The sequence below is a fragment of the Dipodomys spectabilis genome, unplaced genomic scaffold (genome assembly GCF_019054845.1).
Source record: "Dipodomys spectabilis isolate Male_0828 unplaced genomic scaffold, ASM1905484v1 ptg000449l, whole genome shotgun sequence".
NCBI lineage: Eukaryota > Metazoa > Chordata > Mammalia > Rodentia > Heteromyidae > Dipodomys > Dipodomys spectabilis.
The window spans coordinates 3,888,126-3,902,242 of NW_024871126.1; the positions used below are offsets into that span (position 1 = coordinate 3,888,126).

Consider the following 14,117-nt stretch of genomic DNA (forward strand, 5'->3'; position numbering starts at 1 on the left):
TTCGACATTGTTTTATAATATATAGGTTCATTAATAAATGTGTCCTTTCAGATTGCATTCCATATAGAAACAGTTTAAGATTCCTTTAATTCCTAGGTCCTTAAAGAATTTTATTTCTTTAGGATAAATTGACAATGTTATCTTATTTCAAAAGTTTTATAAAGGTTATGCTATGTAAAGGAATTTGTAAAAAGTGAAGATTGAATGATGTCAAACTAACTTTTATTTCTATGAATTACATGTATTCTTACACTTGTATATTTGTAATCAACTTTTTAATAACTGTTTTTAATTTCTTGCATCAGAAGAATGAAAAATATGCAATACTTCACAAATTTTCATATCATCCTTGTACAAGAGCCATGTAAATCTCTGTATTGTAATTTGGGTAGACGTGCTGCTGAAGCATGTAGTATCCTGGAAATTTAAGTAGTTAATGATGCAATCTTAAGACAGGCATATATCTTTGGTTGCCTATTTGTAAGAAGGAAACCTTATTGTTCCCAAAATTGCAGTTCATCTTATTTCTGTAAAATTCTGTGTATGGTGGAAAAAACTTATATTGTTTGTTCAATTGCTCACATTTGCAATTTTTTCAATGACTATTTTAAGTCTTTTTCATTTGAAATTGGATCATACTTTGCAGCCTTTATATCTAGGTCCAAAGATGATGGATTTTCAAGTACTTATTTATTAACTGATTTAGCTTTGTGGAGATAATGGAGTCAAAGTAAGCCTTGCTTAAAAGCTACTTCTAAACTTCTGCAGCTTAAAATCTCCCAAATGAGGTCTTACTGGCACAAATGTCTTCCTGACCCTTTATCCTTGCTCCATGTAGGAACAGACCAACCAGAATCTAACCCTGACAACATAGATTTTCTTATTGGAGCAAAACTAATCTGTTACAAGGGATCATAAAGAGACAAACAGTTCAGACAGTACTGTTCAGACTAGAAGGTATTTTTGCAAAATATAATTGTTTATTACACCCTAACATTTCAAAAGAAGCTAAAGCCAAGAAGGTGAAAAAATTGTTCATATGTATGATTACCTAATGCCTTGGCCTGTCTACCATCCAAGCATGCAGGAACTTGCACCACTGATTTTCTATCACCAAATATATTCCATAGCTCCAAAAGAAGTCCATATGTTTCTCCTCCTTACTAGGCTTTAAATTGGTAATGTTTTAATCACAGTGTTTCCTCTTGCCTCTAGGCTGTATATCTCGGAATGGTAAAGCTTTAGCTCTAATTCTACCAAACACTGAGGTAGAGGTAATGGAATAATACTTTAAAACCATTGCCTCTTGTGGCTCAGTGGTAGAGTGCTTGCCTTGCATGCCTGAGGCCCTGGGTTTGATTCCTCATCACCACATAAGCAGAAAGAAAAAAAAACTGTTGCCTTTGATACTCTTACCACAACAGAACAATGCCAAACATTTTCTAATATTATATATTATTATATATTTTATATTTATATGTGCTGATTTTATATTTCACACAGTGAATCTTATTAGAATTAATTGATAATTTGAAAAATTAATTGATATTTATTCCAATAAATAGATTGGAATATAAATAATCAGGATTAGAATATATATTAGAATATAAAAATTATCAATGCAATGTTTTCGGTATAAACTTGTGATAACTTCTAAATGTTCTTGGACTTCTGAATTCACATGGTAAAAAAAACAATGTTGTTTGCTTCTAATCTGTAAGGTATTTTACTTTGCTGCTCTGTTTATTGTTTTAACTCGCTGGTCCCAAACTGTTTTTCTCCATGTTTCTGAAGCATTCCTACTGATTATACTCAAATTTTTCTGATATGATGTCTAAAAGCTATTATTCTTCTACAGGATCCACGGGTCCTAGGATCCCAGGTCCCAGTTATCCGCATCATCATATAACTAAGGCAAGAGTTCTCACCTACGTCCATGCAACATGCCAACAGAAAGTAATTGAAGACCTATCTCAATTTCTCATTTTCTATATTTCAGGGCCCCAATTCCTTGAAATGCAGGAATTATCAGTAAGCAATTGGGAAATGCAAGGCAACTTAACATGCAAGATGAAATCACAAAATGTGAAAGTACAGTAATTCAAACTTTTAATTTTCAGATGACCATCATATATGATTGAACAAGACCACGAATGTCACTAGATCATTTGTAATACCCCTCTCCTAATGATTAATGAATAATTTCATTCCAGCATCAGCAGGCCAAAAAATAGTTCCTGGAACAATAGATCCATATTTGGTGTACCAATACTAGGAATACTTGACATAGAGGTCAAATATAATTCAGAAAAACATTAATTGAGAAGATCCTTAGTGCTTCAAAACACTGGTACTTCAGTAAAACTTGGTTCTGTAGTATAAAAATGTTGTCATTGTCAAACAAATGATAACCTATATTTAATCTCCTGAAAGTATATTCTTTTCAAATAAACTTTTAAAAATCACATTTGCCAAATAACACTTTACAAGTAGATTATATTTAGTGACATAAATAGTTTTTCAAGGGTAGGGAGCAAGTTACAATAGAGTTTATTTATTTACCCAGCACTAATGCCAAACAGGTTAATCCATTCATTAAAGTGTAGAAATTATACCCCCCATCATTTGTTTTTTCAGTAGGTGACTTCAAAAATTTGTTAAATAGATCAGCCTCCCATATTTCAAACCAAAACATTAGCTAATAAAGTAAATTTCATCACATACTAAGTACATTTTAAAAAATCACAAATAGTTGCCTTATCATATGGTGTTTTGTTTTCCCTATCTGTCTAACATAGTAAGAAATATGACTTTAAGTCTTGAATACGGGTACTCATCAGAGATTTGACAAACATAAAATCTTTCTTCTACTTCTATCATATTCCTCTACAATAGTAAATTTTAGTTTTCTTCTTTTTCCAAAACTTATTGGTAGTAGAAAATATTATCTCATGTAAAATAAAATAACCACAAACCACAGTGCAAAGCCATTTATAAAACTGGTACTTAGGAATACATTCTAAGCATTTTTTAAACTTTCTTGTTGACTACAGTTCATTAAGCTCTTCCAATCATGGGGGCAGTTAAGATCAATGCTAAGGGTTTCGAGCATCTGTTGAGCATTCAGGGAGTGTAACCCATCTTCCTTGACAGCGGCCCGGTATTTTGGGGTCATGGGGGTACCATTGGTTAGGTCGTGCAGATGTTCGGTGGACGTTTTCAGGGAACATGAACTGGGGTTCAATTATAGGCTTGGCTGTCGTTGCCATGGTAGATGTGGGGCCTGTGAACAACTGTTGTATTACAGGGGGAACAACGAGTTTTTGTTCTTGGGCAAAGTTGGATATCTCTGCCCAAGGATACAAAATTTTCTGAGAAGAATTCCCAGGCTTGCCTAAACAGCCAAAAGAAGTGATTGGGCAGGCTTCCTGTGACTGATAGTGTGGGGGAGGCGATTGTACAAGCATAGCTGGCTGGCCCCCTGGGTCACCTGTTAGTGGAAGTTGTTGGTTATCTGTGTTCTTGCTGGAATTGTTTGCTGTGTCACAAGAAGATGGGAGTGCTAAAGCAGCTTCGCAATTTTCCTTTTGTTCTGTTTCTTCTTTCAGCGAGGTGTTAAACTCTTGCAGAGTTTCCCCTTCTTCTTTCCCTGATAGACAGGCTTGAATAGCTACTACAATGGGGTAAAAGATTAGGGGCAGCTCAGAGCCATCACGGACTTCCTTTTTATGAACTGCCTGACAGACGAGGGTCCACCTGTCTGGATCCCAAATGGCCCCGGAGTCAATCCAGGGATACAATTCATTCACTATTTCCCATATTAATCTAGCTTCCTTTTGTAATAATTTTATCTGCCTACTCCGGAGCAAGGCAACAAATGCTTGTGATTGAGGTTCTCCTGCTGCTGGGGGAAGGTTGCCCATGGAGGCACTAATTTTGCACTAGACCCTCGACCGTCCATCTGCAGAAAGCGATCGAGCCACTCGTTGGGCACCACTTGTAGGGTTAGATCTCCAGCAGGGGGTAAGCATGAACGACTCACACAAGGAACATACGTTGGGAGAATAGGCTTATGCAGGTCTTGTTTATTTCTGCGCAAGGGGGGGATTATATAGCCCCAGCTTTCCCAACCTCCTGAGTCCTTCCCAGCCAATTACTTAGTGGGGAGTTGATGTAAGGCACTTGTGATGGGCACTGCTTGGTGACAGGCACTGATTGGTCTTCCCGGGCTTGTAGGGAGCATGGACAGCTCATTTCTGGCAAGCTAGGGAGACATGCCTGTGGGTCACGTCTCTATTAGCAGGAAGTGTGCTTCAACTGCTACTCTAGCTGACTCAACCAGATCTGACCGGCTCTACCCACACTACATCTTCATGGTTTTCCTTTTAAAACTCTTTTATTTGGATGTGGAATTTATTTTCTTGTCTTCATTCAATCTGTTCTGCATTGTAGTGAGCTAAATAGGCTCCGTAAAATCACTTTAGGTAGCAAAAATATTAAGACAATGAATATCAAAAAGTTTGGCCTCCCTCCACTCCTGAAGTCAATATGCTTAGCTAGGGCTTCTAAGAATGAGTTTTCTCGTCTTTTCAATTTGCTCAATTATTTTCTGATCCCAAAACTTTTTGGCTTATTTAATAAGTGAAGTCCTCAATATTTCATGTTAATAAGGATATTACATATTGTAAACTACTAAAAAATGTGAAATCATTGGTTTCAAGTATCCAATCAGATTTTTTTCTGTTGTTCAGTGCTTCAAGTGCAAAGACATTGTGGAAAGTATTACAAACAGAAAAGTGTAAACCCAATACCTTCTTTCAATGTGGAGGGCACTTTCTCCCTAAATATTTGGACCCAAATTATCTTTTTCAGAGAATTACTGTTTGGTAATTAAAGTCAATTCACAAATTTTGATGTCTTTTTTTTAAAGAACTTTGAATTTAAATTCCACTACAACCTTGTTTCACACAGTAAGAGTAGATTTCCTGGGTAAGGACAATTCTCAAGGGAACCTACAGGATTTATAGAAAGGTTTCTGAGGTTTGTTTAGTGTGAAAATGAGCCATCTTCACCCACATTGCTCCCTCTCAGCAAAGTCTCCATGGATTACTTTGCATGAACGCCTATTTTCCCAGGCAAATTTAAATTTTCATAATAGGCAAAGTTGTTAAAAAATTTGAACAAATAAAAATTTACCTGTTATAATTTCAAAACTCTTTTGAAATTCTTTTATTAGAACTGCGAATTCACCAATCCTAACCCCACCTTTACCATGAAAAACAGTTAACATGTTGTTTTCATGATATAGTGTCCATGAAACTATTATTTTCCAGTGGCTTTGTTATGCGTATATAAAACCATATAAGCTGATTCTGAGCAAAATGAACTCCAAGATATGAAAACGAGAATATTATTTGCTTTTGTTGTTTTTAATGTGCTATGTGATTTCTGTTTTCTTTGGGGATTTTCCCCTGGGCTTTATTCCCTGCTGTATTTGATTTTGGTAGCCTGTGTATTGTGTATATATTTACGTTAATTAGAGAAGGAAAGAGGAACAAAAAAATGGTGAGACAAAGGACAAAGGCAAACCAATGCAATAGCAATACTCACAAGACAATATGTTGTAAATATACATTACAACTTGTGAGGAGTATTGGGGTGAAGGAAAACTGAAGAAAATCAGGGAAGGGGTATCAAGTTTGCAAAGTTATTTATTCATTACCTTAAAATTGCTGTAACCCCACTGTACATCACTTTGACAATAAAATTAAATTTAAAAAATAAGCTGCATGAAATAAAATTTCACTGTATTGGTTTAGTAAATATTATTCTTTATGTAGTACCTTTTTAAAAATCAATACTGTTTGGCGTCTAATTTGAATTAACTATCCTTTTTAATCAGAGGACCATCAACTTGAATGCTATCTGACTAGACAATATTTTCACAATATACTTACCAATATTTTTAAAAAAGAATAAATATAGTACTTTCTCATACTAAAAGCGAAAACAGTTTAATTCTATGGAAACCTATAACTTTTAAAAGTAAATAAGTTGTTAAGAAGACAGAATATATGTGTTCTTCAACATTCCAATGACCAATAACTACTCATTTTCAAATTCAGAAGATTCCATACCTGAGAGATTCAAAACAGTACCGCCTTGAATGTTACGTAATTCTGCAATAGATGCATTTTTCCATGGGGTGTTACAGATTGAGAGTCAACAGAAAAATAACCACATTCTGGTTGAGGATAAAACTATGTACCATAGGTAACAATTCTTCAAGAGTAAGCAATTGTTTATCACAGTAAGCTATTTTTTTTATGACCACCAATCCCAATATTTATGACATAGAGTCATCCTAGTCCAACAGTTTTCAAATTTTAGGGTGCACCTCAAACTTCCCTTAATTCACATCATGAATAGCTTATCTCTATTGTGAAAAAAATACAACTCTGCTAATGTGATGCCATACATGTTTTGGAAAGAACACCACAATAAACTGGGTTGCATCATTTCCCCCCCACTGTTATTCTTGAGATGGGAACACTTGCAAATATTATTTATATTTATACTTTTTTAACTATCATATAAATTCTGGATGCTAAGGTCAGAAGATTACAGTTCAAAGCCCATCCAGGCAGGAAGATTCCCTAGATTCTTATCATATAAACTTATCAGCAAAAGTCAGACACAAGTGGCCTTGAGGTTGAAGGGGGAGAGCACGAGCCTTGAGCATAAACAGGCTCAGACACAGTGTCTAGGCCCAGAGTTCAATCCCTAGGACAAACCAATAAAACAAAAACAAAAATAAAAAGAAACCTCAAAACTAACATTTTTCTCATTGTATACAGTGGCAAATAATTAAGGAAATTGCTTCCTGTGTTACATACAGGTAGAAGAAAGTAGATGTCACATGATTATTCGCTTCATACCATGTTATAACAAAGACTCCAAAAATTGCTCTTATTCTAAATTTATAAATTAATATCATCAATTTTTGGCAACTCTGTCTACACCATTCACATTATCATTTTATACATTAATTATTGGAATTATCTATTAACTAAGTTCTAATTATAACTCTCTTGAAAGAATATTCTAGGAAAATAGAATGCAAAATCATTTGTGAATTTGTCAATTAAACCATCTACTTAAAAAGAAATTTTAGCATCCGATAGAATATGAAATTAAAAACAAAATCAAAATATTTATTTTAAATCTAAATTCTAATTTAGCAAGATCTTCAGAATCCTATATTAGACAAACTTTTCTATTTTTCTAGGCTTAAGTTGTAATCCTACATCATTTCTGTGAGATACAACAGAATGATGATTATTTACTTTTTCAAATTTTGGATGGGAATCATGAGTCATTTTGCATCTAGGAATGATCTGTAATGAAGAGAGAATTTAAAACACAAGTGAGGATTAAGTATGAGTTGCATTTCAACGGAAAATTTGACTTCTCAAAACATAGTGACAAAATTAGCCCAAACGTCCAGTTATGTATTCCTTTCTGGTTTGTTTTTTTTTATTAAGACAAAATTATACTACCTGGTCCAGGGAAGGTATCACTATGTAATTCCACTCTCTAGTCTCCTGTCTTAATCTCAGTGCTAGAATTCTAGGCTTGTATCACATTGCCCTGCCATAGTTTCTTGGTTTATTTAATCTAGATACAGACTACCAATTCTGAACTTCTCCAGGGATATTATACACCACAGTGACTGTTCAGACTGCTTATCTACTATTTTCAAAGATGTTCTCACATTTGACACAGGATATGAATATTTTCAGATGCACTTGCGGGGTCTCTGATTCATTCCTCCATGGATGCGATCCCTATAATAATGATTAATTGACTCTCTTACTATGTCTGGACAGTACCAATGTAATATTCTCAAACTTTTTTGAAGGAAGTTCACTTGAGGACTTTCTAATATTAAAAATTATCCCTTGATTCGAGTCTTAATCAGGATATATATTCTGTTGTTTTCTAACTTTTCTACACATTCTGAGAGTTGTTTCATTTGTGTATATTTGTGTGCACATATAAGTGCCTCTGTGTGTTTGTACATGTTTCTATGTATGCATGCAAAAGCCTCAACCTCTTATTCGGCAATCTTGCTCATAACTGGTATTCCACCACCTGAACCATTCTTCCAATCCAGCTTTTGGCTGCTTTTTTATATGTACTGTTGGAAAGACTGTTCTGCCCAAGCTGGATGCAAACTGAACTTCCCAGACTCCTTTTCATTCTAAGGTTTTATTTCTCCAGGAGTATCAACTTTTAAACTACAAACATTTTTGTGAGGGTAATGTCTAAGCTGTAGCCCAGATTTTTAACTCAAGAATTCTTTTTTTTTTTGTTTTGGTTGGGGGGGTCCGGTCATGGGGCCTGAACTCTGGGCTTGGGCGCTGTCCCTCAGCTCTTCATCTCAAGGCTAGCACTCTACCACTTGAGTCACAGCGCCACTTTCGGCTTTTTTCTTTTTTGCTTATGTGGTGCTGAGGAATCGAACCCAGGGCCTCATGCATGCAAGGCAACTGCTCTACCCCTGAGCCACCTTCCCAGCCCCTAACTCAAGAATTCTTATAAAGATAGATGAACACACACATTACTTATACTCAGTTACACTGTTAGAAATGTGATCTAAGCTGGGTTGTGGTGAGATATGAGGATTGGGGTTCAAAGCCAGCCCAGGTATGAAAGTCCCAGAGACTCTTTTCTCCAATTAACTAAAAGTAAACTGGAAATGGCACTGTGGATAAAGTGGTAGAGCATTAGCCTTGAGCTGAATAGAAGAGAGACAGCTCGCAGGCCCAGAGTTCAAGTGCCAAGACCACCGCCAACAAAAAAATATACATATACAAGTGAAGAAAAAAAAAAGAAATGTGATCTTAGCCACCAGTTCATTGCTAATATAATCCCTGCTCTCACAATATGGACATTTTTTTTTCAGTTAAATCCATGCTCATATATCTGACTTGCTTTGGGAACAATATTATTCTTCCATTCTACTTTCTACAAAATTGCATGATTAGCAAGCATTTTTTAGAATGAGAGTGGCCTCATAATTCATGTCCCATGAAGGAGTCTTGCTTTCTGTATATCACTTCCATAAATCTACATACTGGACATGGCTTTATTGTTTCAATATTGACTTATTTGTAGTTTGCTATATTGTATTGAATCCTTATACTTAAACACAGAACTTCTCTTTCTCCTATTATTGCTATTGATTCCCTTACTGTTAGCTCATGTACATTTGGAAAATTATGAACAGAACATACACTCACAAAAAGAATGTTCTGAGAACCTTCTTCCCATTTAAAATTCACCTTAATTTACAGAGAACTTACAAAGTTTGAACTCAATGTACTCATGTATAATGTATTTATAAGCAATATGAATTTCATATTTTCTATTTACTGAGTTGTCTCTGAAACACGTGTTACCTCAGGTCCAAAGGTGTCCTAGTGTTGTTTCAGTGAAGCCAGAAAGCATTAATTATATTTCAAGCAGCACCATCGATTGTTACTGGAAGTAACTTTTACTGGATGTGGAAAATGACACCAGGAGAGGAATGGAACATAGAGGATTAACAAAGTTCAAATTACCTTGTGCTTTCCTTTTTACTGTACAAGAAAAGTATCCCAAGACTTGAAGGAAACTCTGTCCCTGGCTTTTCCCGAGTGTGTTCTTTACTCATATAAAATTTTTCTGTAAACTTCTAGTTGAGAGTATTACAAAAGGAAATAATGTACCATTTGACGACCAGCATAGAACAAAAGGAAATAACGTTGTTTTAAAAGAGTTCTCCTGCAAAGGAACAAAGAGGTTTTAAAGTGTCATATGGATGGACATTTCACCCCTGAGATGATTCTCTTGATGCAGGAGTCAGTTATCAATTCCTTTGGTCTGGTCCTGAGTTCTCCAGAGCAATAAGGATTCCAAAAAAGCAGGATCCAGTGAGTATGATCAGCAAAAGGAGTTCTCTTTTAAGGAAGGTCCCAAAGAAATATCTGGGATTTTTGTTTGCTTGTTTGTTTAGTTTGTACTGGTTCTGGGGCTTGAATCCAGAGCCTGGATCCTGTCCCTGAACAGTTGTCTTTCCTGCCCACCTGCCCCCAAAGCTAGTACTCTACTGCTTGAGCCAAAACTCCACTTCTGGTTTTTTGGTGTTCAATTTACTATAAGAGTTGGACAGACTCTCCTGCCTGGTTTGGCTTTGAATTAAGATAATAAGAAAGCTAAGTGACATCAACTGTATAGACTTCTCTTTTGGAACAAGAAATGTTAGATGAAGTTTATTGTAAAGCTAATGTATGACAATTTTTAAAGGAAGAGAATATGCCTAGCAAAGAAGCCATAACTTAAATAACTCAGCAAAAATAGGTGCACTGAATCATTTTGAAATCTTTTTTTCTGCTTGGGAAGATTACTGATCTTGTCCGTCCTTTTGGGAAACTTAAAGTAATATTTGCACTTTTTGTTGGTTGTGGGGCTTGAACTCTGATCCTGGGGGCACTCCCTCAGCTCTTCAGCTCAAGTTGAGCGCTCTACCGCTTAAGCTACAGCAACACTTCCGGGTTTCTGGTGGTTAATTGAAGATAATGGTCTCATGGACATTCCTGACCAGGCTGGCTTTGAACCACAAACCTCTGGTCTCAACCTCCTGAGTAGCTAGGATTACAGGCGTGAACCACCAGCACCCAGCTCATATTTGCACTTATGTGCACTGAATGACACTATGTAGACAAATAATGGAAATTTGAATCAAATGATGGCATTGCAGCTTTTCAGAAAATGTGAGGTAGCAATAAATATGTCTTTTCCATGTTGTTTCATTAATGACTCATGAGCTATTGGACCCTTACATTAGCATCCTCTGCCATCTTTGTAGTTGTATTTAGTATCAGGAAATGTTCATAGAGGAATATAGAAGACTGAGATTTTTAGAAAACAAAAAAGATAAGGTATGAAAGAACAGCACAGAAGGAGATACATTTATTACACAGAAATTAAGAAGTAGCCTAAGAGATTTAGAATGTTAAAGGCAATATGGAATAAGACTAGTTGATAACTATTTCTTCAATAACCAAAAATGGTTCTCTAAAACAATTTCTGGTATACCTTATTTACTGTCATTTGTTCATTAACTCTGGAATTATTCCTTCTCTTCTGTCACTACTGTTAATTTGTCTCTGCCGTTTTGGTGACATGAATGACCAAAAATATTTCTAAATCTCACTTAGACTACCCCTCTCCTTGTGATTAGCAGTGACCATTCAAAAACCTGGAAACTTTGAATTTCCAGAATTAATCTTCACCTGACTTGTAAGCACATTCAAGCCATTAATTGCTGTGACCTAATGAACAAAACTTTTTTTTCAACACAATATCCTAATATAAGTAAAGTACATGAATTAAGGACTATAGTCAGGTGTCAGTATGACAGACCAGCTCGGCCAGAGCACTGGGACCGATGGGACAGGGATCTCGGGATAGGTGGGCAAGGTGTCGGCGAAGTGACAAACAGACACAGACTCAAAAGTGTTGCATCTGGGTGTATCTTTATTGAGGAGAATTAACATTTTTATACAGTGTGTGATTGTGACATAGATTCTTTGTTTATTTAAGCACGTAATCAATTTTTTTAAAGGCAAAGCATTGATGAATTACATGAAAATTGATGACTATCCCACCAACAGTTTAAGCTAAGTGGTGTGAAACAAGTCTAGCATATTGTTTAATAGAATGCGTCATCTATTCAGCCTTTTTATGTTTAATAATTAAGAAACCTAAGGCAGGGATGTACTTATTTGTACTCTTTTTATTTTTATTTTTATCCAACAATTTTCATCTTTATAAGCTCCTGTATAAGGAAATGGTTCTTCGGTTGGTTATATTTTGTGTGAAACCACCGTCTATTCCCTATAACGTAAGTTGGACTAAACTTAATATTAACTGTTGGGAGAATCTTTCTTTTTCTTTTATAAAGAGGTCCCTTTTTTTTAGAACTCTCTGAACTACTGGGATAACTCTTTCTAACTTAGTTTAATTCATTGATTTTGTCTGTTGGACATATCTGGAAATTTTAAGTCTATATATTTACTATGCGTGAGCTGCAAAACCGCTTGTGAAGTTGTAGGAGTTTCTGGAGGCAATTTAACATCAGATGATAGATTGATTGGGGCATTGCCCACATTTAAACTTTGGTCTAAGTCTTTATTACTTAGAGAAGCCATCTCTATTGGACTGGAAAGATACAACATGCTCTGTTCGCGGATCAGTAGAAAAATAGCCGAAACGAAAATAAAGGCAACGAATGTACAGCCAAGAAGAATATAGTAAAAATAAAGGTAGAGGCTATAAAGGTGCAGCGAAGTGTATGGGAAGCCTTGAACCAACACCCGCTCCCTGCAGGCATGCTTTCTTGAAGCTCTTTGTCTAACATGATCTCTCACGCAGACTCCGCAGAAGGTGGCATGGCATCAACTGGCCACAGAAAGATGTACACTCAGCTGGAGATACCAGGAACCACTGGAAGTGCAGAAACTTAAGCGTTTGACTTTGTTTCTCTGGCCAGAGACTATTCATTGAATTTGCAGCCCCTTATTCTGTTGCCGATGTCAAATCAGAAGCCATCTATCCACCACAGGCAGCTTTATTAGATGTTCAAATTGGTTATGGAAGTGCCCCGCTCACCTACGCCAGCCTCTCTTTGCTGAACCCAGCTAAGGACTCTTTGCAGACACATCCTCATGGCTGTTTTGCCTGCTGTGATCTCTGCTCCTTTCCAATCGCTTGCTTCAGCAGCTTCCCCTCCATTATGCCTGTGCCTCTCGGACTGGGTTCCCATGGTGTTTGGATATTGAGCTGCTTGTTAGAGGAGGAAACAAGGGTTGTTGTGTACATTGGCAGGCCTGAACTGGCCTGGAGGCAGGACAGACACTCTCCCAGGTGGGACTTGTCAGGGCACAGGGCAGGCATCCTGCCACTGGGCCCTGGGTAACTGTGGTGAGCAGCAGTCACACTGGAACTTCTCTTTCTCAGAGAACAACCGGTTAAGTCTAACCAGATTGTCTTCTCTAGGGAACCGGTTCTTTACCAACTCCTGGGGGATGCCTGGGGCTTGAGTCTATGCCAGGCTCCACTCCTGTCCAGAACCTTTCATTCCAGAAGTTTCAACCAAGTGTATGTGCCATGGCATGTCAGTATGGAGAAGCAATTTTATATTCCAAGTATGGGTTCCTTATTTTGTATTTATTAACTAAATGTTTTTGGCGTCTGTTTTGTTTTGTTTTTTGCTAGTCAAGGGGCTTAAACTCAGGGCTAAGGAGTAATTCCTGAATTTTTTTTTTGCTCAAGTCTATCACTCTACCACTTGAGGCACAGCACCATTTCCAGTGTTTTTCTTTTTATGTGGTACTGAGGAATTGAACTCAGGGTTTCATGCATGCAAGGCAATCACCATATCATGAAGCCACATTCCCAGAACCCTAAATGACTTTCTTAAGCTGACATTACATTTTCATTCCATAACTATGTACCATAATATTGGCCACATGCTAGAAAATGATGTAGAAAGAATACAATAAAATAAATGCAGTATGGCTAGATGGACAATGAATAACCCTCACAGTCTAGCAAGGGCACAGAGGGCTTACCTCATGGAGATGTATCAACACGCTGAGTGAGACAGCCCCTGACCCACAGCCCACCTCCAGAATGAGTAGGCCATCTTGGCTTCCAGCCACCTGGGGATGTTGGGCCACCTCCTACAGCACGGATTCAACCAGTTCCTGAGAGAGAGAGAGAGAGAGAGAGAGAGAGAGAGAGAGAGAGAGAGAGAGAGAGAGAGAGAGAGAGAGAGAGAGAACCAGAATTACAGTTAAATCCAGTGCCAGTGGCTTAGAACTCTAATTCTAACTAAACAGGAGGCTGAGATATGAGGATCATGGTTCATAGAAAACCCAGGCAGGAACGTCTGTGAGAATCTTATCTCCAAAGAACCACCATAAAACTGGAAGGGGCACTGTGGGCTCAAGTGATAGAGTGGTAGACTTGAGCTGAGGAGCTCGAGAACAGTGCCCAATCCTAGAGTT

General features: G+C 37.0%; 1 pseudogene; it reads right to left on the minus strand.

Moving 5' to 3' along the window:
• Window positions 1-312: 312 nt before the first annotated feature.
• On the minus strand, window positions 313-409 carry LOC122098007 (annotated as a pseudogene).
• Between the last annotated feature and the right edge of the window lie 13,708 nt (window positions 410-14,117).